Here is a 26,220-nt window from a genome sequence, read left to right on the forward strand (position 1 = left end):
ACATCATGACAATAATTCTATTAGAGTGTATATTAATCAATCCATTTTTTAATTTTTTTAACTTTCATTTATTTTTGAGAGACAGAGAGAGACAGAGTATGAGCAGGGGAGGGGCAGAGCGAGAGGGAGACACAGAATTCAAAGCAGGCTTCAGGCTCTGAGCTGTCAGCACAGAGCCCAATGTGCAGCTCGAACTCATAAACTGCGAGATCATGACCTGAGCCAAAGTCAGATGCTGAACGTACTGAGCCACCCAGGCGCCCCAATCATAATCTATTTTTAAATTAATAACCTGTGTCTGTAAGGGTAGTTTTTATTTGTTTTGAGTATTTTTCTAAGTCATATGAACTATCATTTAAAATATCATTCTCGTTAGATAAATGTTCTCAACAAGGGATTTTGTCAATCTTTCTAAGATAATAGCTTATAGCATTAATCATGGTGCAAAATCATATCAGATATATTATATAGTTATATCATACATGTTAATCATGGTTTTAAAAAGTCTATACTGTCTAACGGTGATATCAAAATTGTGAGTTTTTTCTGTTGGTTTTCAGGTATTTGGTCTTGTCTTTTGGCATGCTTATTGTTTATATGATTATTCACTTGATATTTGTTTGAATGCTAGTTACTGTTTATACAAAAATGTCAGTTTCTCAATAACATTTCTTTTCTCCAAGTGAGGCTTCCAACTTTTTCTGTTTGGCTGTTAGTTTAGGGTCAGGTGTGGGAATAGTCAAGACTAGGATTAAGCTAGTCATTATTAAGGAATGGCCTATTGATGATTTCTACAACATAGCAGTTTATGATTGAAATCCAGAGATTTTACCCTTTCTTTTTGTCAGTCCATGTACTTCATTTTTGTTTCCTCAACTCCCTAAGCCTGTGAAAGCCAAACTTTGGTTTGACTTTTACTTCTTAGTTTTGTAGTCTCCATTTCTTTTTTTTTTAAGATTTTTTTTTTTTATGGTTATTTATTTTTGAGAGAGAGAGAGGGAGCAGGGGAGGGGCAGAGAGAGAGGGGGACAGAGAATCTGAAGCAGGCTCTGTGCTGACAGCAGAGAGCCCAACGAGGGGCTCAACTCACATCCATGGTATCATGACTTGAGCCGAAGTCCAAAGCTTAACTGACTGAGCCACCCAGATGCCCCGTTTTGTAGTCTCCATTTCTTAGCCTTTCCCCATGAGTCACTTATGACCTGCGTAATACCTCAAGACACCGAGCATTGTTGCATGAGTTTCACTAACTTCACTGAACTTTTCTTCTTTGTGGGATTTTGTGAACCCATAAGCCCTGGTTCACTTGGTAGTTTTAACATGCCTTCAAATATTTTATTTTTCTAATTGAGCTCCACTTTTTCTCTTATTTATTATTTCCTCTGAATATATTGGACTGTGATAAACAGATCTGTCATTTCCAAAAGGTAAAGTTTATTTATATCTCTCTCATTCTGTTCCAACTCAAATATTGTGCCACAAGTTTCAGTAAAACCCCAGATCTCTTCCTGAATGTATTTTACGTCAACAAAAGTAGGCACGTCTGGAAAATAAACACACTAATACACATATACACACTTTAACTTACTCTTTTCCTTTCTTTACTGTAATCTTAGCTCATCTTCAAACAAGCAAAATAGACTATCATTTCCAGAATACACATCAAGGTATACACAAGCACTGGCTAGGAAGACAAACAAACAAACAAAAACCTGTGGTTATTTTGATTCATGAAAATAATGATTTACAAAGAAGATAAAGTTTTCCTTAAAAAATCATGGGATACGCTACTTTTTTTTTTCCATGCTAAAGTTCAGAATCTGGTTTGTACATTATACTTAATAGCACATCTCAATTCAGACTAGCCACATATCAAATTCTCTTTAGCCACCTGTGGCCAACAGTCACCATATTTGAAAGCACAGTCATAGTCCCATTTTAATATTATGTTTATAATTAACAAGTAAGTGAGCATGATAATAAAATATGTATATCATTTAATATAACCTAGATGACATTTGTGAAGTACTTGATAAGGAAAAAAAATATATAAATCAAAGGGAAGAACATTCTAAGTAGGCTTCATGCCCAGCATGTAACTGAACATTGGATTTGAATTCATGAGCCTGAGATCAAGACCTGAGCTGAGATCAAGAGTCCAATTCTCAACTGACTGAGCCACCCAGGCACCCCAAAAGGGAGAGAATTCTAGTGTCAAGATAGACTTTAAACAACTTTTCCATTTTATTTTCTTCCATATTAGCTACCTTAATTAGGAAGTATTGGTTGTTTTCACCAAGTACTCCTTATTTGTCAAACTAGGTGTATTTAAGTTCAGGTTTTCTGTTTATAGGTGTTTATTTCATTAAATTAAAACAACCTGTAAAGAAATAGAGAATTACAATGCAATCACATATTAGTAGTTTGTCCAACCTCTCACAGATTTTTGCCAAGGAAATAAGTTTCTAGACCACATAGTTATAGAAAATACTGTTAAGTTGGGGGGGGGGGCGGATCATAGACCACATTATATCCATCTCTTTGTCTCAAAGACACAAGAATGACTGGAATAAATAATTAGCTTATTTTTATAAAGATAAAAATATTTATTTTCTTAACTTGTTAATATTTTCCAGGAATTTTTTATTTTATTTTTCTGAATGGGTGCTGGTGGACAATTTCCAATCTGATGTCTGCATTTGGAGAGATTAGACAGCACATGCATGCATGGATGGTAATAATCTTTTATTACAGAATGGTTTCCAAAATGATCAGAGAAGGCAATAAAATTCTAATTTAATTCCAAAAATATCATTTGTTTTGGTACATTTGAATCATATAATCTATGCTTCATTTTATTCCGTGCCAGCAACAGCTTCCACTAAACTACATAATCATTCTTTCTAAGACATTCAGCTTTTCTGAACTAGTACCCTTCGTGAGAGGTGGAGTTTGAGGAGAAGGAGAGATATATTGGGGTAGAAGTTTGAATAATATTAAAGTATATATTTCTTTAATTTATGTTGCCATGAATTGATGATCAAACTTTATTGTACCATGCTTATTATCTTTGAAACATAAACTCATCGTTTTTAAAATTAGAAAAATATTATGGACATAACAAGCGATTGTAACACCTTCCAACATTTGAATACAAAGCTGAAACTGTTCTTGCTGGAGAATTTCTAGTTTCATTAAATCATAGAAAATGAGTTTTATGAACAATCCTCCAGATGGGAAAATGTTCACATGCCACAAAATGTTCACAGATTTATATGAAAAGCAATCTATAACCATATGCATATCAGAAATGAGAAAATGAATCTTCAGATATACATGGATTGCCGTTAGGTATACAGCTGTACGAATTTGATGTTTTCCTTCAGTGGGTTTACCTGATGCTCCCTTACATTTTGTCAGCTAGAGTGATTAATAGTGATTAACCTTTACAAGAAATTAAACTGCTAGATATAAACAGTATTTTTTTATATCGGCAACATAGAGAATAACCTATGCATTTAAAGTTTTATCTAAAATGAAACATTAATTTTGCATCAATCTCATACCCAGAAATACAAAGGTGTTACAAAATTTTATATTCAGTTTCGTATAGTGTAACACAATTTCTTGTTTATTCTTTTGTATAACAAAGTGTCATTAAATATAAAAACAATATAAAAATATGTTGGTCAAGACTAAAATGTTTTAACTTCTTGCTTAGTCAGACATAATTTACTATCTATGTGCTTTCTAAAATCTATTTATTTATGTTTTGATGATAGCATAAATATAATACATATATTTAGCATAAATAATGACAACATAAATACTATCTAAGATTTCCCCTTCCTCCCTCCTCTCTCTACTCTTGCTCTCTCTCTCCCTCCCCATTTCTCAGAATTTATGATCACCTAATTTCCTCATGCATGTGGTTAATTGATGGAATGCAAAAATGTATGAGACAGCACATGCTTCTTTTCGTCTTTTCTTTTATAATGAAATAAAGTTTTGATAGAATACTTTTAATATGTATAAACAATTTCAACAGCTTGATTCAAGTCTCTTAAGGGCAGAGTGTTTCTTATTTGACTTAGTGCCCACAGGTCTTGGAATTTTGCCTGGCATACAATAAAATAAACTTTCACAAACTACTAAAGTAAAACTAAACCCACTGAGTTCATGTGGATTCTATTAGGGATCTTTAGAAAATCAATTACGATTAAAACATAACATTTATTATTTTTTATAGATTTCCTTTCATATTTTCCCCATAGAAATTATATTCAATTAAATGGTGAGTTCCACTCATGAAATTATATCTTAAGATATGAAAATAATAATCACTTCTGAATAAATCTTGCAATAGATAGTCTATCATCACTTTTAATATATTTTACATTTTGAATGCTCAGCACCTTTCTGAGCTACTCTTGGATTTTCCTAAATTTATTCTATAATCACATAGATTATCCACAATCCTTTGTAGGCTTCTCCAAACCAATTAAGTCATTAATGTATTTTTTCTTCTTGTTAGCCCCTTCAAAATTTCCTGAGCAGAATGAAATACCACAGAGTGTTCTCAATGACCCATAAATTTTGAAATTTGAAGTTTGGGAGTTGTAATAATATGTTAAGTTCTTAAAATTGAAGATTTTGTACTAAATATGAAATGTGAGTTTGTGTAATAAGTTGTTAATTATGAAATCAAACGAATTAAATTTGGCAAAGAATGACAGCATGTAAATCATCATAATGATCAGAAATGTCCTAACGAATGACATTTATAACCCTGCTGGTTTACCATTACACATGATTACCATTCATTCATCTATTGGTTTAATGTAGAATGACATGAGAAATATTCATTGCCAGAATGCATTGATTGATTTATTAAAAATACAAGAATAAATTGGAAATGATATGGATTTAATACAGTTCAGTCCTTCATGTTTCCCCAAATCTGAATTTTAAATCTCAGCTCTCACGCTTTCCCTTCAGAACTACAGGCCAAGTACTTACCTATCGACTGTTCATATTCTTATGTTTCTATTTGGTTCCTGAAATGACTGGACTGGCTGGCCAGTGGGCACTTCTGCAATGCATAACTAGACCTAACAGTATCCCAAAATAGAAATAACATACAATTGGGGACGAGTTAGCCTCGTTTTATATCATAACTTTACCATTCAGTTGGGAAAAAATCATTGAATTTTGCCATGCATCGGTATTAACAGATGTAAAGTGGTGATATAGATAGGCATAATTTGAAAAATTACAGTGTTTTAATATAAAAGCTAGCACAAAAATCTATCCGGAAAAAATGTTCTCCGTCCAACATTTTTTCGAGATTGTCTTTTCACCTCTCTTCTTTCAATGCTTCTCAGAGATCTTTGTGTTCTTTATCAAGCAAAACCAGAATCTCTGTAATCAATCCTAGGGACATTTAACTCTAAATACATGATGGGGCCATTGGGGAGAGTGTTTACACTTTTTCCAAATCTAGTCTCAAAATAGAGAAAAAAGAGCATCTTCTACATTTTATAATCTGTTAAATGTTTTAAGGCAAATTATAATCATACGTTAACAGCCAACGTCTACTAATTCAGCCTAACTGGAAAACTTTATCTAAATACATAAAAGACATTTCATTTATGTATCATATTAACAGTTTCTGCTGTTTAATTTAAAAGTGTATATTTCCATGAACTATTTAATGATTTCTTGCCAAATAGAACTTTAAAAATGGGTAAATTACGTACATTAACAAACCACTTGCATATAATTTGGTGTTTCTAAATGCAACTTTTCCTTTTAAGTAAGTTAAACATCCTTCTTGTAATTCTGGTTAAAAAGTCTAATTTATTAAGTGCTTTTTCATATTACAAGATGAAACCAGATCTTAGATTTTGCTTAAATCATATTTATTTTAAATGAGACTCATCTAGACTGAATATTTTTTCCTGTAATAACCTCAAAATCTTCTTTAAATGTTTCAAAATAAAAAAAAAAATTAACATCCAATATGTTCTTTAGTCATCTCAATATGAAAGTGAATTGTGCCAAGTATTAACATTATATCCAAGAACTTTTCATTGCTATTCTTTTTTTTATTTATTTTTTTATTTTTTTTTAACGTGTATTTATTTTTGAGACAGAGAGACACAGCATGAACGGGGGAGGGGCAGAGAGAGAGAGAGGGAAACACAGAATCGGAAGCAGGCTCCAGGCTCTGAGCCATCAGCCCAGAGCCCGACACGGGGCTCGAACTCGCGGACCGCGAGATCGTGACCTGAGCCGAAGTCGGACGCTTAACCGACTGAGCCACCCAGGCGCCCCTCATTGCGATTCTTGATCCAAGAATTCTCCTGGATCCAAGGGTTATAATGCCCCATACCCCAACTCCCAAAGGAAGAATAGTCTAATGCCCTGCTTCCTCGAGAATATTAAATATAAAAGATCTATTATTTTTAATTTACTGAAGCCTTGTGATTATTACAAAGTCACAGATCGCTAAGACAGAAAAAAATCATCATGCTCATTTGCACATAAAGAAACTCATACACTTTCTTACATGGAAAGCTGCCCAAGGAAACAGATCTGTCCAACAACTTACTAGCACTACCCTGAAAAATCTGAAATCTGAGTACCTTGATAGCTATTATTTGTCATGACTTATGCTGTTTATTTATCTAGTTTCCATCATCTGCCTATATCACTTCCTCAAATGTTACTTTAACCTTATAACAGGGAAAAGAAAAGACACTTATTATATGTCCTAATATTATATATTATATATAACCTAATATTCCTGTATATACTCTTAAGTGTTAGGAGATGTATCTCACCCATTTCTGTACTCCACATAGTCCCTAACATGTATGCTTTCTTTAGAAGCAACTCAACATGTTTTGATTCTGTTTTCTTGGGTATTAATTCTCATGAACTACATCTGTGCTACTTTATACCCTGCTCTGGTAACAGATTAAATCCTTAGTTACAGAGTTCTGTTACATTGACTCAGACCAAATCAATTCTATTTACTGTCCCGCTAACAGTAATTGTTCAAGGAATACATATATAATCTTAGGCCTGACCAATGAGAAGGCTTTTTCAGATAGTTTTGCTTCTATATTTGTTTTTGGTTTTGTTTTCTTCAAATAACAGAAAAAGAAGAGCCCATTTTTTCCCTCCATATTTATGACACTCTTAAAAATAGAAACACATATCTGTCTGCAAACATAATCTCAGCTTTGTGGAGAGAAGTGGCCTGAGAGAATAAAATAAAAACACAAGGAAATCAGGGAGGAGAACAGAGAGACTTCAGAGAGAAGAGTTGATGGAACTCTACAATTCTAATGATTTCTGAGGCTATATAAGTTTTCATTTGTCTACTGATCCTTTACAAAAGCTACTGAATTCCACTTTTTTTTTTCTGCCAAAGCAAGTTGGAATTCATTTGCAAACAATTAAGTACTAGCAGTTTAATGTTTTAGTGTTAAGACAAATACTAGGGTTATAGAGAATTTCAAGTTGCCTTTCCCCACGCAAGTTCTGAATCAAATAAAGAAAAAAACAAATGTAGATGGAGAAATAGCCATATCACTGATATGGCTGATATAGGAAATTATGGCTTGAGTGATTGACAATAGAGCTTTGATTCCACATCCTCGAGGATGATAGACATCCTCTTGGTCAGAGTCTGTGCTGGACCTTCACATCTTTCTGGGCAGAGCCCAGCATGGAGTTTGTAAAAGTTACAGCATGGAGTAACCAACAAGAATGCATGCTGTGGGGGTAGCCTAACTCCAGATAGACACGAGGAAGGAACAGACTCCCCGCTTTCTCTCCCAAATGCTCTCATAAGAGCAGTAAATTCTTCTGCCCAGAGAAGGAAGGAGTGAGGAAATACATAAGAGTCCAGAACTGTTACAGTGATGGATACCCCTCTTCATGGATGGAGACATTAGGATTGCTAACAAGCCTTCCCTCCTAATGCTTAAAGACAAGTACAGGGTATTTTTAATTAAAAAAAAAAAAAAAAAAAAAAAAAAAAAAGATTTGGTGTTCTTAGAAGGATCATTTTAGAAAAAAGAAACTAAAATGACAGGCAATTTGTTTTTTAAAAAATTGCCATTATGTAAAATATAACATTTCCTCTGCTATAAATTTCCACTACTTTTGTATCCAATAGGTCTGGTGTAATTTAACCTGTTTCTTAAACATGTTTCTGCATCCCAATTTTATAAAAATAATTTGATACATGAACTTTAAGATGGGAATGAACAAATTTTAACAAAAAAATCAATTAGTCTTTTTTTTAAATATCTCATTAGTGTATAGACAACAAATGCTATTTCAGGAATGTTGGAACGCTAATATAACCTTCAATTTAAGGTAATCTTTTTTTTAATTTTTTTTATGTTATTTATTTCTGAGACAGAGAGAGACAGAGCATAAGCGGGGAAGGGGCAGAGAGAGAGACCCAGAATCCGAAGTAGGGTCCAGGCTCTGAGCTGTCAGCCCAGAGCCTGATGCGAGGCTCGAACTCACAAACCGTGAGATCATGACCTGAGCCGAAGTCGGTCGCTCAACTGACTGAGCCACCCAGCCGTCCCCAAGGTAATCTTTAGTCATTTTGCTGCAAAGAAATCACATTTCTGTGGTATATTCCCTAGTCTTTCTTTGTATGCACATACACCTAGAACTATAGAATCATCATAAAAGGGGATAAAATAGATGTTACTGCTATGAATTGGGTTTCTAAGCAACAGTTAAAATAAGACAGCTCTTGCTAGGATTCAGAATGATGGTCACTTTCATTGCCAACTGCAAACAGGAGAAAAGTCTCACCACTTGTACTGTTGTATTTGTACCACTACTTTTTCAGTCCCTGTATTAATAATTCAACATGAATAAATTCAATATGATGTTTAAAAATTTGTTGGAGTCAGCAAGTGCAAAACTGAGACAAGATGAAATAATTCTCATAATATTCTCCGACATCTAATAATCCTTAGGCAACATTCTTCAGACATTTGACCTCATAGATTCAAAGAACATATCTATTTTAGAAACAAAAACATTGAAAATTTTATCCAACCATTTTGTGTGATCACTCAGCAACAAAACAATGGAGAACAGTTGTAAGTGAAGTTTCGAGCTGGTAAGAAGTTAAATTTATTTATGCAAAAGTCACTTGCAAATTATTTGTGAAAAGCAGGATCAAATAAATATTCAGTCATGTCACAGGTGCTAGAGTTATAATCAAGTCACTCCTTGCTAGGTGGTTAATTAAGACAAGGTGACCAAGTTATTCGAGGTGAAGATTTAAAGAAAAGATACCCATATCTTTATGTTGGCCTTGAACTGGTCCTGAATTAAAAATTACTTTTCCAAGGAAAAACTCTATTTAGATTATAATATGAATAAAAATTGCCAATGGAACATCTTCAGTTGCTTTCAATATGCTATTGTCTTAATTTGTATATTCTATAAATCTCTAGTGTATTTGTTGCCACTTGTATATTTAAGTCACCATTATTTCCTAGACATGTGGCAAGAAAAGACACACACCAAATTTACTGTAATGAACTCTTAAATTTTCCACCAAATAAATGATTTTTAGGAATAGATTAAACCTTCAAATTATATAATATATTGTAAATAAAAGCAATAAATTATATGTGATTTTAATATAAAAATTACATATCATATACATATATTTTATTTTAGAGAGCACGAGTGGGGGGAGGGGCAGAGGGAGAGAGGCAGAGAGAAAGAGATAGAGAATCTTAAGCAGACTCCACACTCAGCATAGAGCCTTACAGTGTGGATCCCACAACCCTGGGATCATGACCTGTGCTGAAATCAAGAGTAGGACGTTAGGGGCACCTGGGTGACTCAGTCAGTTAAGTGTTTGTCTCTAGATTTTTGCTCAGATCCTGATCTCATAGTTTGTGAGATGGAGCCTGGCCTCAGGCTCTGTGCTGACAGCGTGGAGCTTGCTTGAGATTCTTTCTCTCCCTCTCTCTCTGCCCCTCCCTGGTCACACTGTCTCCCTCTCAAAATAAATAAAATTAAAAAAAAAAAAAAAAAGAGAGTAGGACAACCGACTGAGCAACCCAGGCACCCCACATATCGTATACTTTTTGAATTGCCATTACTGACTACTTGAAATATTAACCAAATTAGTCCAATGACACATTTGAAAATAGTTTTTGGGAGTGACTTAAAAAGATCTGGAGACTAACTGTAATTAAAAAAATAGGCAAAGTTAAGGCACAGGCATCATTTCCGTGGACATCCACCAAGTAGCTCTAGCAATCATATTTACTGGAAATTTCAGAGTTGTTTCTTACAACAAGGGACATTCTAGAAAATGCATAGCTCTTTTCAAAGGAAACTGTTACAAAGCAAAGAAATGAAAATAAAAGCTGTTAAACCTTTTTTGTTTGTTTGTTTGTTATGTTAACCTCTATAGAGTATTTCCATTTGGTGGTTAGTGTCTCATTCAAAGACCCTTAAGAAACTCCTGACATCTTTTGTCAACCAGATAAGTAAACTTAATATCTTTACCTTCTGTTATGACAACTATGGCTAGGAGCAAGAATAGGAACAGCAGTTAACAATGATACATATACATATACATACACATATACATGTACATATATACATATATTTATGTATAGACATATTCGTCTTCTATCACTAAAAGTTCTATACTTTCATTTAGAAACAATCATTTTAGATATTAGCTAGTGCCCTTACTGAAAGTCAGATTAGGCCGTCCACTGATTTGTTCTTCATTATACATAGATTTATTATTAAAACAAGTTAAAGGAATGATATTTCTCACCAAGCTTTAAAATATTAGTTTCCATGTTGCCTGAGAATAAGATGTTTTATTCATTGGCAAAATTCCCAGTCCAATAATATAAAGGGAATAAATTATGTACATTTGGATGGCACTTTAGTGGATTCTTAATTAAGAAATGGTAACCGTCATCTAAGGGGACACATTTTATTTAGCAAGTAAAAGAACAGATCCATTAACCCCCATAAATTCCAATATTTAGCACTAGGGATGAATTTAAAATCAATGTTAATTTTTTCAATGTGAAAAAAAATATAACCTTAGGATATTAAGAATAAGGAATGAATAAAATCTCCTAGCTATATAGGTAAAACAAACATTTTGAATATTTAAATATAAAATGTAAACATAATCATTACTTAGCATATTTTTTTATTATAGAAATAGTGGATTTCTAACATTTTAAAGCAATCTAACACAGTGCAGTTTTTTAAACAGAGGTAGCTGAACGGGCAAGAATTTCTTTCAGGCCTTGTGCATCTTTGTAACTATAAACCAGTTAATTGATCGGATAGTCTCAGGTGATAAAGAAACACCCTAAAATCTGTGGAACTTATTAAAAATTTACTCCATACATTTTTTTGAGTAGGTGAACATATGTTTTTGGACAGAAATAAAACCAGAGAAGCAAGAAAGTACATTTTTGAAAGAAGAAAGGAAGTAGTCAATAAAATATTTTGTATTTGTTATGTATCAAGATGGAATTAAAACTAGAATAGAAATTGATACTTTCCTAAAATGGTAATGTGTTAAAACATTTGTGTGCTAAACACATACAGAGAAAAACTTAAAAATAATGGCAAGCAGCTCTGGAAATTTTAGAAGAAAAAACACTTTACAAGTAATATTTTCAAATTGGAAAGCATGTGAAATATTTATTGATTTGTGAAGTTCTGGTGCAAATGATTTCCTTATACATATTTGTATTTGATAGAATTCATTAACATTTCAACATGTTTCAAAAGATATGGTGCCTATTTATTAAAAAAACTGATGGATTTAGGACAAATGGCATGGTGTATTTAACAAATACCAGTCTATGATTTACAAGCAGAAATGGTCACTTTTGATTATTTAATAACAATACTAGCTATCATTGTCAGGGCCTAAAAGTAAAAAAAAAAAAAAAAAAAAAAAAATGACAATGAAGATCAATTGTATGTGATTTTTTTCTTACTTAACAAAAGGTATACTGACTTCAGAAACAAAGCGTAATTAAAAAAAAAAACCAGCAATATCTACATTCCCAAAACAATTTAAATTATATATGTATTATATTTAAGTAATTTAAATTATATATGCATATTCGGTTAGTTACAATATTGGGAAAGAACAAAATCTGTTCAAGTTAAGCTACTTTGTTTATATTTGCTGCATTATGATTTATGTCTCAGAAATCATATTAACTCTTAAACAGTATTTCAATATTTTACATGTAAGCCATATCTTCCCAATTTCTTTGAAAAGAATATTCTCTTAATCAGTTATATTCTAAAAATAATTGTGGAAGTTTTATTATTATTATTCACAATATATAAAGGGCTCTGAATCTTACTGCCATTCTCTCACATATAACTTACACTATTAAAGTTTCCTTTCAGATTTTCTTTTCATAAGTGGTATTTTCAGTTTCACTTGTACTATTTGGTGTGGTGTGGGTTTATCTTATGTATCCTATTAAGTAATTACTTTCCATTTTTAAAATAAGACTCACGTTTTTTCTCTGAATTAGAACATATCCTCAACCACTATTAGCTTCAACATTTTTTATTTACCATTTCTTAATTTTCAATTTCTGAAATAATCATTAGAAACATATTGATGCATCTTGAAAGAGAACACGTTTCTTAATAGTTTTTGATACTTTTTTTATTTTTTTCACTCACTCTGTGAAGAACTTTGGAGTCCTTAGTCCTAAATTGACTGAAATGCCCTAAGAATTTGTCCAGGTTAGAGTATAATACATATTTTGTTTTTATTTAAATAATTACACATTTCATCTTCTGTATGTGCAATTATTTGTGCCGTTTTTCACGTGCCTCTTAGACTATTTTGTCTTCCATTTTTATACCATTAATGAATTATATGGATACTATTACTAGTCAATTATTGTATAGAAACACAACAGATTTATGTGTATTGATTTTGTATTCTGCAAATTTACTAAATTCATTTATTAGCTCTAACAGCTTTTGGTTGAATTTTTAGGGTTTTCTACATATAATATCATGCCATCTACAAATCGTGACAGTTTTATTTTTTCCTTTCCAATTTGGGTACCTTTTACTTTTTTTTTTTTTTTTTTTTTTTTTTTTTTTTTTACCTAAATGCTCTGGCTAAGACATCCAATACTGTGTTGAATAAAAGTAGCAAGAGTGGACATCCTTGCCTTGTTCCTGATCTTAGAGGAAAAGCTTTCTACTTCTTACTATTGAGTATTATGTTAACTGTGGCTTTGTCATACATGGCTTTGTTATATTAAGGCTTGTCCCTTTTATACCCACTTTGTTGAACTTTTCTCATAAATGGATGTTGGATTCTGTAGAAAGCATTTTCTGCATCATTAAAGTAAAAAGTTTAAAAAGGTATTTGTTCCTTGCTAGAAAAGTGATACGGCCCTCGGTTTTTCAACAGAGTGAAATTACCACCCATGGTCCATTCTGCAACCAGAAGTTCAGACTGTTAACAAGATAAGCCTGCACTTTTTACTTTGAATTTCTGTTCAATTTCTGTTTTATAGAGAAACTGTTCCTTTTTATTTTTCTTTCCTTTCTTTATTTTCTTTCTTTTTCTTTCTTTCTTTCTTTCTTTCTTTCTTTCTTTCTTTGTGCTTGTGGCATTTATATTTCTTGCTCTGTACTTATATTATGGAAAGTTAAATATAAGTAGTCAGGATCCATATTGCTAGATTACCTTTTTATAAGTATGTGTGTTTGTAATATATTTTGTTAATGTATTTTGCCACTTATCAGTTATAGATATTCTTTTTTTTTTACTTGTATCATCTCCCACTCTTTATATTTGTTAAGGTCTTGAGCGTTTGTCATATTTCATGTAAATAATTCCAGTCAGATTGGTGCTTCCAATTATTTCTAATGCTCATGTAGAAAGTAAGAAGATAAATAAGCACACCATACCAATCTACAGCTGTATCTGATTCATTTTATACAATCCCTATATGACTTTCTGTTTTATTTACTCATCTGTGTGTTTTGCTATGTATGTATACAGCCAATATTCTCCACACTGTATACGGTCTGGGAGTTTTGTCATTAAGACCATAGGGATAAACACCAGGGAGCTATCGAAACTTTTGTACAGGCACAGAAAAAATGACCCACAAAAAATTGCATGATTATTACAGTTGTAACCTCCAGATATTTTGGAGTGAAGCAGACCTTTTAAAAACAAAGTTAAAGTAATCTGTAGCATTTCCTGAGAGTCTAGGATGTTGCACCATAGTTAGTAAATTGATCCACGGTTCCTCTGTTTCTCTGGGCCACAGAAGTCACAGAGCTTATTCTTGCCTAAGGGATAGATTTGTGCTCATTTCTCTCCTCTGCTAAAGCACAGTGAGTGATAATGACAGACATTGCTCCCATAGCTCCTTCTAAAATGTCTTTACAGTATAGTTCAAGGAAAAATACCTTTCCCCATCCTGGTTTAAACTGAGTGTCACCCAACAGTTTTGAGTCATTCATGAAATTTAAGCAGTTTCTATTTTCTGACATTTAAACTTAAAATTGTGAGATAATATAGTGCCTGAAATAAAACCATCTATAATAGCTCTGTTCTAACAAAATAACATTCATTTTTGCATGTAATTTTCACATACTTGCACCGATGCACTTTAAAATTTTTTAATATATACATTAATATATATTATATATATAAATATATATATAATTGAAGTATAATTAACATAGTGTTATGTTAGTTTCAGGTGTGCAATATAGTGATTCAACAATTCTCTGCATTACTCAATGCTCACCGCAAGTGTAGTCTCCATCTGTCACCAAACAACTTTGTTACAATATTATTGACTCTAGTTCCTACGCAGCACTCTTCGTCTCTGTGACTTCTTTATTTTCTAACTGGAGTTTGTACTTCTTAATCCCCTTAGCTATTTCATTCATACCCCCACCCACCTCTCTGGCAAGCATTAATTTGTTCTTTGCGTACGAATCTGCTTTTTGTTTATTTCCACTTTCCTTTTTTTTTTTTTTTTTATCCAAATAATACCAAAAGGCTATGTGTGAAAAGATCATTCCCCCATTAAAACTTACACCTTCAGAAGAAAGCTTACCTCAGCATTTATATTCCTAATTTCCCTCATGACGTAGATGATGCATGACAGCCTTCAGAGGGTGGAGTATAGATCGATGAGAGGTTGCATTTAGCTGTATTTTTTTTAATTTTTAAAAATATTTATTTATTTTTGAGAGAAAGAGCAAGCGGGGTAGGGGAAGAGAGAGAAGGAGAGAGAGAGAATCCCAGGCAGGCCCTGCACTGTCAGTGCAGAGCCCCACTGTGGGGCTCAAACCCAACTGTGAAATCATGACCTGAGCTGAAATCAAGAGTCAGGGGTTTAACTGGCCGAGCCACGGAGGTGCCCTGCATTTAGCTGTATTTTTATACAGAATGACTCTGGTTCTCATTCAGTACTTCACTATTTCAACATGCTTCAAAATTTCGCTTTGCTTTTGTGAAAAATGAAAATCAAATACCACTGCTGAAAGAAGTATAAGTTTAACAAGCCTTTGTTTTGGGGGCACCTGAGTGGCTCAGCTGGTTGAGCATCTGACTTCAGCCCAGGTCATGATCTCCCAGTTCCTGGGTTCAAGCCCCGTGGCAGGCTCTGTGCTGACAGCTCAGAGCCTGGAAACTGCTTCAGATTCTGTGTCTCTCTCTGTCCCTTCCCCTCCCATGCTCTCTCTCTCTCTCTTCCTCTCTCTCAAAAATAAATAAACACTAAAAAATGTTTAAAAAGAAGCCTTTTGTTTTCTAACTTACAAAATTCTACAAAAGAGAGTTAAGGTAAATGTAAGCTGTCTTATTCATGAAGCTCATATATATTTTTCCTTGCAAAGCAAACGTAAACTACGTTTTGAGTTTTAAAATATATTTAAAAATAAATATTCTTTGTTCTACTAGCTAAGGTAAATGGAGTTCATTTTTAATATCTCTACCCAATGTTTAGGCAATTTTTTGTGATATTATACATTGTTTAGAATCTTTAGATTATCTGCTTCCTTCCATAAGATTCTTGTTAATTATAATAAAATTTTAATGAGTAAAAATTTGGCCATTATGTACCTTCTGATGTGCATGATAAAATGTGTTATTATTTTGCTGGTTGAATACATATTGTTTACTTGTCTAAAAATACATACACTTATATTCAGTATGTGTATACACATGTATCCCCAGTTTTATTTTATATGTATAATAACAAATTTTAGTAAATGTTAAAAAAATAATCAGCACGTTGATAGTATTGTTCAAGTTCACACTTGACTGTCAAGCATCTACGGACATTTATTTATTTAATTTTATTTATTAAAGATTTTTTTTTATTTTTAAGTAATCGATACATCCAACATGGTGCTCAAACTTACAACTCTGAGATCAAGAGTTGTATGACCTACCAAGTGAGACAGCCAGCCTCCCCACCCCCTGGCATTTGTTTTTTTAATTTTGTTTTCTTCCTTGCTTTAGTTTTTTTTTTCTTTTTTTTTTTTTATTCTTTCATTAACCTAACTGCTATATCAATGGCTATTGTTCTAAATTCACCTGTAGAAAGAAAAATCTCCATTATCATTGGTCACATATAATATAAAATGATACATAGTGGGTTTTAAAAATAATTTATTTATTGATATTTTAATTTTTAAGTTTTTTTTAAATCAAAAATTTTAGCTTAATTACAGTATAGTAGTGTCATATTGGTTTCAGGGGTACAATATTCTGATTCCGCAAGTCTATACATTACTCATTGCTCATAATGATAAATGTACTTTTTTTTTTTTTTTTAGTTTCAAGTTTTTATTTAAATTCCAGCTAGTTAACATATAGTGTAATATTAGTTCCAAGAGTAGAATATGGTGGGTGACTCATCACTTACATGTAACACCCAGTGCTCATCACAAGTGCCGTCCTTAATACCCATCACCCATTTAATCCATCATCCTGCCCACCTCCCCTCTAGCAACCCTCAGTTTGTTTTCTACAGATAAGAGGCTGTTTTATGGTTTGCCTCTCTCTTTTTTCCCCCATGTTCGTCTGTTTCCTTTTTAAATCCCACATATGAGTGAAGTCATATGGTATTGGTCTTTCTCTGACTTATTTCACCTAGCATAATATACCTAGCTCCATCCATGTGAAATATTCCACTGTATATACATATATACCACTTCTTATTTATCCATTCATCAGTTGATGGACATTTAGCTTTATTCAGTAATTTAGTTATGGTTGATAATGCTACTATAAACATAAGGATGCATGGATCCCTTCAAATCAGTATTTTTCTATCCTTTGGGTAAATATCTAGTAGTGAAATTGCTAGATCATAGGGTAGTTCTATTTTTAGCTTTTTGAGGAATCTCCCTACTGTTTTCCAGAGTGGCTGCAACAGTTTGCATTCCCACCAACAGTGTGAGAGGGTTACCCTTTCTCCACATCCTTGCCAACACCTGTTGTTTCCTGTGTTGTTAATTTTAGCTATTCTGACAGTTGTGAGATGGTATCTTATCATGGCTTTGATTTGTATTTCTCTGATGATGAGTGCTGTTGAGCATCTTTTCATGTGTCTGTTAGCCATCTGTATGTTTTCTTTGGAAAAATGTCTATTCATGTCTTCAGCCCATTTCTTAACTGGATTATCTGTTGTTTGGGTGTTGAGTTTGAGAAACTCTTATAGATTTCAGATATTAACCCTTTATCAGATATGTCATTTGCAAATATCTTCTCCTATTCCATAGGCTGCCTTTTAATTTTTTCATTGTTCCCTTCACTGTGCAGAGGGTTTTTATCTTGCTGAAGTCCCCAATAGTTTATCTTTGCTTTTGTTTCTCTTGCCTCTGGAGATGTATCTAGTAAGAAGTTGCTACGGCCAAAGTCAAAGAGGTTGCAGCCTCTTGTCCTCTAGTATTTTGATGATTTACTGTCTCACGTTTAGGTCTTTCATACATTTTTAATGTATTTTTGTGTATGGTGGAAACAAGTGGTCCAGTTTCATTCTTTTGCATGTTGCTGTCCAGTTTTCCCAACACCATTGGCTGAAGAGACTGTCCTTTTTCCCACTGAATTTTCTTCCCTACTTGGTCTAAAATTAGTTAACCATAGAGTTACACTAATGAGTTCATTTTGATTAAGAGATCAACTGGAAAACTGGCATGATAGGAAGTTCTAAAAATAACATAATAATCTATAACTCAATTTCAGACAATAGAATTTTTATCACACTTCCCCTCAGGTTACTTCATATTTATATACACATATAGATGAATATTCAATACATTCATAAAGTCCCCACATTTGTGTAACCTGCATTTCCTTTGATTTTAAAAATTTGTGGGTCACCTGGGTGGCTCAGTCAGTTAAGTATCTCACTCTACATTTCAGCTCAGATCAGGATATCTCAGTTTGTGAGATGCAGACCCCATCAGGCTCTGTGCTGGCAAAGTGGAGCCTGCTTGGGGTTCTCTCTCTTTCTTTCTCTCTGCCCCTCATCCACTTTTGTGCATGCACTCTATCTCTCAAAATAAATAGATAAACCTAAAAAAGTTAAAATTTCTATATAAATGTACGCAGACACTAGCTAAATTGTGTATTATTTGCATTTGAATGATTTTCAACAACCATGAAGAATGGTGGGAGGAAAAAAAATGTGAAAAATTTCACTAGTGAGAGAAGGCCGATTGAGGGTATTTAGGAACGTTATAGACAAACACGAAATGACTGTAAGGCCAAAAGTCTCTCCAAACTATAATGAATGTTCCCGTATAATATTCAGATTCCTCACTCCCTCCCCCACACTTCTGGCCTGAGACACTCATTCTCCTAGCGCTGAACTGTAGGCAGACAAAATTTTCTGTTGAGTCACTTCCTGGTCTTGTCATGGGCTGAAGAGAGCTGCCAGCCCAATGTCATTACACTTTGCTCGGAGCAACCCGTGTCCAATGACTGGTTGACTTGGCCACATAAAGGCCCAGACCCCTTGCTCAATTTGATACAACTCTGAAGGGCCATTCCACTTCTAGCACTCACTTTGGATGGGAGCTTTGTTATGGTTGAACTTCTACTAGTTCCTAACTTTGTTTCTTTACTCCCATGGAACTGTTGATTCTGAGAGCTTTTAGAGATAAAATCCCTGCATGTAAATCTCCATCTCAGAGTCCTCCTGGAAGAAACCAACCTGTGATGCCGATAGGAATCGTACTACCAAAAAGGAAATGAAGGCAATATCACCTTATTTTCTTTTCCCTAGTTAACAGAAAGAGACTGATTAATCCTGAATCAACCTTATTCTTCAATACTTAAAGTGTCCCTAAAAGGAGTAATTAAGTAGGGAATAATATGGAAAAAGAAAACTGAGGTGCTCAGTGCCTCCTGGACAGAGAAAAATTGATATTGCACACCCTTTTAAAAAAACTTTTTTTAATGTTTATTTATTTTTGAGAGAGAGAGACAGCATGAGCGAGGAGGGCAAGAGAGAGAGGGAGACACAGAATCTGAAGCAGGATCCAGGCTCTGAGCTGTCAGCACAGAGCCTGACAGGGGGCTCAGACTCACAGACTGCGAGATCATGACCTGAGTTGAAGTCGGACGCTAACTGACTGTGCTACCCAGGCACCCCTTCACACCCTTTGAAGTTTCTCTTCTGTGCTATAGATTAGCAATTTTATGTACAACAGTCACTAGTGCTTTGATTAGTTCCTAGGATCAATCTGAAGCAGAGAAAGCTACTCAAAAGCTTAAGATACCCTGGATAAAAATAAAATATGCCTCAAATCAGAAGTGATTTAAAGAATTTTAACCTAACTATACTTTAAAAGATCAAAGACTAAATCTTTGGACAGGCAAATGCAGAATATGGAGACTAAAATTATACAAACTTAGCCCTCAGGTCTCATCTCTGAAAAAAAAAGTCTCAAAGTGCAATGAAGCCAAGGAGAATTGGCTAGATTCTTATCTATGCCATCCATGTTAAAATTAGTAAGATGGCAAAAATTGAGGAGGAAATAAAAAAGATGGACAAAAAGAAGAAATCATGAATTATCAAAGTTTAAAGTCCACAAACATATTTTGTACTCCTAGCATAATAAAACAAACTTTAATACCACTAAAAATAAGTTATATCTCAAATGCCATCCTAAGATAAACAGATAATGCAGAACTAAACAAGCTGAGAAATAAAAGCAAAATTGTAGGAACAAATTTGAGTAAGAAAAATATATAGTAGCGGCACTCCCTTATATTAATACCTAATTCAGTAGACTACCTGAGAAACCTGAAATAATCACTGAGAAATCAGAGGAAAACTAAATAAAATGAATTAGAAGCTAATAATTGTGAAGTACACATTGTAAGAATATTGAAGATATTCCTAATTAATTCACCTAACGTAGAAAACACAACATATTAAAGAAAACTAGTGACTCATTTGGTTAAGGGTCTGACTTTGACTCAGGTCATGATCTTACCATTCGTGAGTTTGAGCCCTGCATCAGGCTCTCTGCTGTCAGATAAGAGCCCACTTAGGATCCTCTGTCTCCCTCTCTCTGTCCCTCCTCCGCTTGTGTGCGCTCTCTCTCTCTCTCTCTCAAAAGTAAATGAACATTAAAAAAATTAATTGCCAATAATTAATTAATTAAGGTATAATCAATTCTTCATGTATTATGGCTATTTGAAGGACACACAGGGAGAGGTGAAATTCATGTAGGGTAAGGGGTAAGATCAGGATGTTCTCAAAATTTCTCCCTAGTAGCATTCAGTGGCAGAAAATCTTCAACAATAGTATTTACAGGGCAATGAAGGAAATCCAGCCAAGCTGTCACACGACTATAAAATCAAAATTACAATGACCATATTCTTACTCTACTGAGCTAACTGCTCACATGGTCACACTTTAGAGACTCTCAGCACTAGTAACTGTCTTTTGTCTGAAATGCATATTTTAAGAATCCTGTCCCCCAAATATCATGTATTCCCCCAGTTAACTTATTCTAAGTGCTATTCTCTGCAATCCTTTGACTCCACTGAGAAGTCCTACCTATTGATGTCATAAGATTTTCACTACTCATTAGTCAGTTTCCTGACTTCCTTTCTTAACCGTACAATCACCTAGTCTTATGCAATTTTTCCCCTTTGTCATATGCAACTGGACAAACGTTATCCCAGTTATTAATCCATTCTGAGTTCACATCTGACTCTGAATATCTATATATGTGTGTATGTGTGTGTGTGTGTGTGTGTGTGTGTGTGTGTTACAAGGTCCCCCTTTATTTATGTGCATGAATCCCAAGTGGAAATTATTATGTATCTATTAACTTCTCATTCCCATTTTCCTATATAGCTACTTTATATCCCATCCTTCTATTTAAAACTTTATCCCTTGTACCTGCCCCCATATACTTAACAGAAAACTTTTCCTAACATTTCATTTGAAAAAAATGAAAGTAATCAGAGGATAAAAACCTCATACTTCCACAACCAGGCTTAACAATGCTCCTTCATCTGGAGGTTTATCTTCTGGCTTTGCTCATATCACAAATTAAGAAATGCCATTGCATTTTATCTTAAGATTTTATTTTTAGGGTCTCCTGGGTGGCTCAGTCAACTGACTGTCTGACTCTTGATTTTGGCTCAAGTCATGATCTCATAGTTCATGAGATCAAGCAGTGTGTGGGGCTCTGCACTGAGAGAACTTGGCATTTCTCTCTTACTCTCTCTCTCTTTCAAAATAAATAAACATTAAAATTATTTTTTAATAAAAAAAGGATTTTACTTTAATCTTTATATCCAATATGGGGCTTAAACTTACAACTCTGATATCAAGAGTCACATGCTCTACTGACTGAGCCAGACGGGTGACCTAAAATGCCCTTACTTTTACCTAAGGTCTTCCTATTGTGATATGGATGCCATACCCCACCATCAACACTGCAATACTGAAATCTCCCTTTTTTACCCTTTATCCTTAAGCATTCTCTCTTGTATATCATTTATAGAATTTTATTGTAAAAATCCATATTAAAAAAATTTCCTTGACCCAACATTTACCTCTAGGAATTTCCTAATTCTCTGCTGTCCATTGTAAAAATAGTAATCTAAAAAAGATGTCTAAATTTATGTTCCTTTCTACTTCCCTACACATTCTTTTCAAGTTATTTCATAGTTGCCATTATATCCACCTAGTTTAAGAAAATTAAAAAAAGACTTTCTAAGATGGATATTAGCATACATTCATACAACTAATATTTAGATGGTATTTTTATATTGGACTGTATTGTAAGTATTGCTGCTACTCGGTAATTACAGAATGGAGATAACTAGACTCTTAAGGATATGAATAGGAAAAATAAATTTTTAATTGTATATCCCTACTTTTAATCTTCATAGATACAAAAGAGGGAGGTACAACCCACTCAAGAGAGAATATTAATAACAGATGCTTATGTATAGAATTTAACTATTGCTGTAACTTTGCCTTAACATTCAATCAGATAGAGTTTGGGAAGTTCTGGGTATCCCATGACTCAGTCAAGTTGACAAATAAAAGTATCTGTCACAAGGTCTATATTCAAAAGCTGACAAACATATGCATACACTAGCTAATATAGGAGAACCCCATGCAGTTATGCAGTTATTAGATATTATTTAGTACATATAGTATTTGATATATGTTATAGCATATAAATATTATAAAATAGACTCTTCTAGCTGATGTTTGTATTTTGAGTTTGAACATTTTTATTCATTAAAAAAAAATCAATTGTTCTGTTAATTGTGGCCTAGCACTAGAGTGTTTATCTATCTATCTATCTATCTATCTATTCACCCAATGCATAATATTCTTACACAAGAAAATATAAATTTTTTTTAGAAACATCAAAATAGTTCAGATGATTAATGTAGAATTATCTGCCCTACAAATAAGAGACCTAGCCAATAAATTTCACTGGAAAAGTGTTCCAAATATATTTGAAGAAAGTGTTTCAAATTTCAAATATAGTTAAAGAAAGAATAATTGAATCTGGAGAAACACTGATCAAAAAAAGAAACTGGCAAAGATAGCATAGCAAAAGGAAAAACTGAATATACTTTTGAATAACTACTCAACACTTAAAGATAATACTAACAAATACTAACAAATAGATTATACAATAAAGTAATAATTGTAGTAATACAATAAATATTGTAGTAATACAATAAAGAAACAATATACCATAACAAGATTCATTTGAAGTATGGCATTACTTATTACCAGAATATAAGTATATTCCATCCCACATGTTAAAAAAGAGTCATTTCCTTTAGAGGTGTTTACCCCTCATTCATGTCTTTCTCGGCCACCATACATGAATTTGTAAACTTCCCTCCTATTCGCTCTATATTCATTTCTCTTCCCTGATTTATTTTTGTCTTTATCAGTAAACACAATTCACTATAATGTATATATTAACCATTCATTATTTTTATCACTTTTAAAATCTTTCTCACCCCGGTAGAACGTAAGGTCCACAGGGCAGGGAACTTTGTCTGTTTTTTGTTGTTGTCATTTCCCCCTACAGATGTAAATCCAGTGCCTGATTGGCGCTTAGTAGGTCCTCAGTAAATACTGATTAAATAAATGGTGCATGAATCATTCCAATAGATTTCAAAAGCCATTTAACAAAATCTAATATCTGTTCTTCATAAAAATCTTCAGCAAATTTAATTAGATATTCCTTTGATATGGAAGATATCTAAACTACTAGAAAAATGGAGAGACGGAGAGACAGAGAAAGAATATTTTTATCCTCGTCCTAAATTTGAGGGGAAAGGTTTTAGTAATTCTCATTCCTTTCTCTTCTGCATGGTGACAGTGAAGAAGCTAGGAGAGAAGGATAATATCAGAAAATTGAACAGATTTAGAGCTATATGATAGATTTATTACTGGCACTAAGTTTTTAACCTTCTACATATTCTTGCTACCTGACATGTAATTTTTGTGTCCCTCTCACTAACAGCCAGTGCATATATTTGAACACTTCACTTGGGCCTGGCCAAGTGACCTATTTGACCAGTGATAAAGGATTGAAGTGATTGTGCTGATTTTGAGCCTCAGTCTGAAAGAGAACTTACCTCTTTCTGATGCCCTCCTGTGGCTCTCCCATCTGCATGACACTATGTCCTACTTAGGTCTGTGATCTCAGAAGGAGAATGAGATCTAGCACACATGTTACCGGCTGGCTCTTGACCAGCTGGTAGAGTCTGCCATAAGTAAGTCTGCCAAAGGTGAGACGCGTGGGCAATACTATATTATTGTTGCTTAAAGCCACTGACTTTTGTGGTGAATTTTATGTGAAAATAGACTGTAGGCAGATCTATCATGATTGACTTGAACAACCTCTGAAAATTTGGGAAATCTGAGGATAAAAGACATCATCACATGATAATAGGATACACGTCTAATTGAGTGTGAAAATGGATATTCAACAATAAATATTAGAAGATTGGCTTTACCTGAGTGTGCCCTTTTGGAGCTGCACTTTCCGCATGTCTGAAAAGATAATGAAATTGAACACCAAGCCCTTTATCTGTGGAATCCTCTAGAAGAAGATATATTGGTCTCATATTTGGGGGCAAATACGTAAGAAAGTTCACCAATAGGCTGTCAATTTTCTTATAAATAAGATATTGTACCTGAAACATTATTTTTCCTTGATTTTCCTAGAATATTATAATAATCTAAGGAGTGGTCAAAAATATGAGAACCGATATGAAGACATTTTTGTTCCTCCAAGCTCCACCAGACTTGCTACAGCTTTGTGAGTAACAAATGTTTCACTCTTTGGCCAGTAGTAGAGAATATATTAGGATTTTTTGTTTTGGTTTTGGGTTCTTTTGGTGTTTATTTGTTTATTTTTCCTGACCACTGCATTCTTCAAATAGCTGTCTTTCTAAAAACCTTGTTATTACCATTTTTGTTTCACATACTTCAAATGGCATATAGGAAAAATTAAAAACGAGGAAATAAAATAATCTTTTGGTGCAGCTATTACATTCTCATACTGAGCTTTTCTAAGACATGAGTTGGATCCACAGAAAGATGTCCCGGTGAGTCTAGAACTATGGGAACTCTGAATGCATCAAAAGGCTATGCTGGGGGGAAAATCCTTCAAGCTGCTAACATGACTGCCTGCACTGGCAGTCAGGCTGAGATGCTGTATTAAACAAGCAGTGTAGAGAAATGATATTTGAGCCTGTTACACGTTTGGTGATGGTCTTTCTGGAGTTTACTATGCCATACATCACTTGGATATATCCTTGCTCTCTCCTAAGCGTGTCAACCCCTGTCTACTGACTATTATTTATCTAATTCAATTCTGAAATCCAGCAGTTTTTTTGCATCATTCAACCAACTCCCAAACCACACTAGATTGTCATGTTCTCACTGCTTACATTGAAAGTTGAGGAAATCAAAATGGCATAATAAAATATGTTATGTTCATACAGATTTTCTAGTTTTTCTAAAAATTAAAGTTTAAGATTTGTGTATATGCTCACTTTTTTCTTCTCCTATTCCAACTTGTGTATAAATTTAAACACTTAATTTAGTGACCGTGATCCAAAAAAAGATGAAAAAAAAAAGCAAAAACAAACAAACAAACAAACAAAAAAACCCACCTGAACTATGTCTATTTCCAAACCTATCAATAGAGGTAATACAGCGAACAAAGGAAAAGTACATATAGGAGCTATCTATCTCCACTCTGTTGGTCTACTGCTGTGTTAATGTGCTAATAGTTTTATGACATATGATCACTTACAAACTTTCAATCTACTAGCAAAGGAAATATTCCAAGATTCATAAGTTTTGTCAGAGCAGATTAAGTAAGTGACTTTTAAACTGTAACCTTCAAGAAGGAGGATTATAACCAGCTGTTCTTCATTTCCAGTGAGAGTAGAAGATATGAAGTTTTGTGTTTTTTTTTTTTTAAATCACAGCAGGAGTGAGTTAGATTGCACAACAGGAAGATACACTTGACAGAAATTCATACAAGACCCTAAAAGATATTAGCGAGGGAGATTTGTAAACTCCTTTTCCATGAGAGTCTTTGCAAACAAATTAGATTCTC

This window comes from Panthera onca, chromosome A1, assembly GCF_046562875.1.
Source record: "Panthera onca isolate mPanOnc1 chromosome A1, mPanOnc1 haplotype 2, whole genome shotgun sequence".
Classification (NCBI taxonomy): Eukaryota; Metazoa; Chordata; class Mammalia; order Carnivora; family Felidae; genus Panthera; species Panthera onca.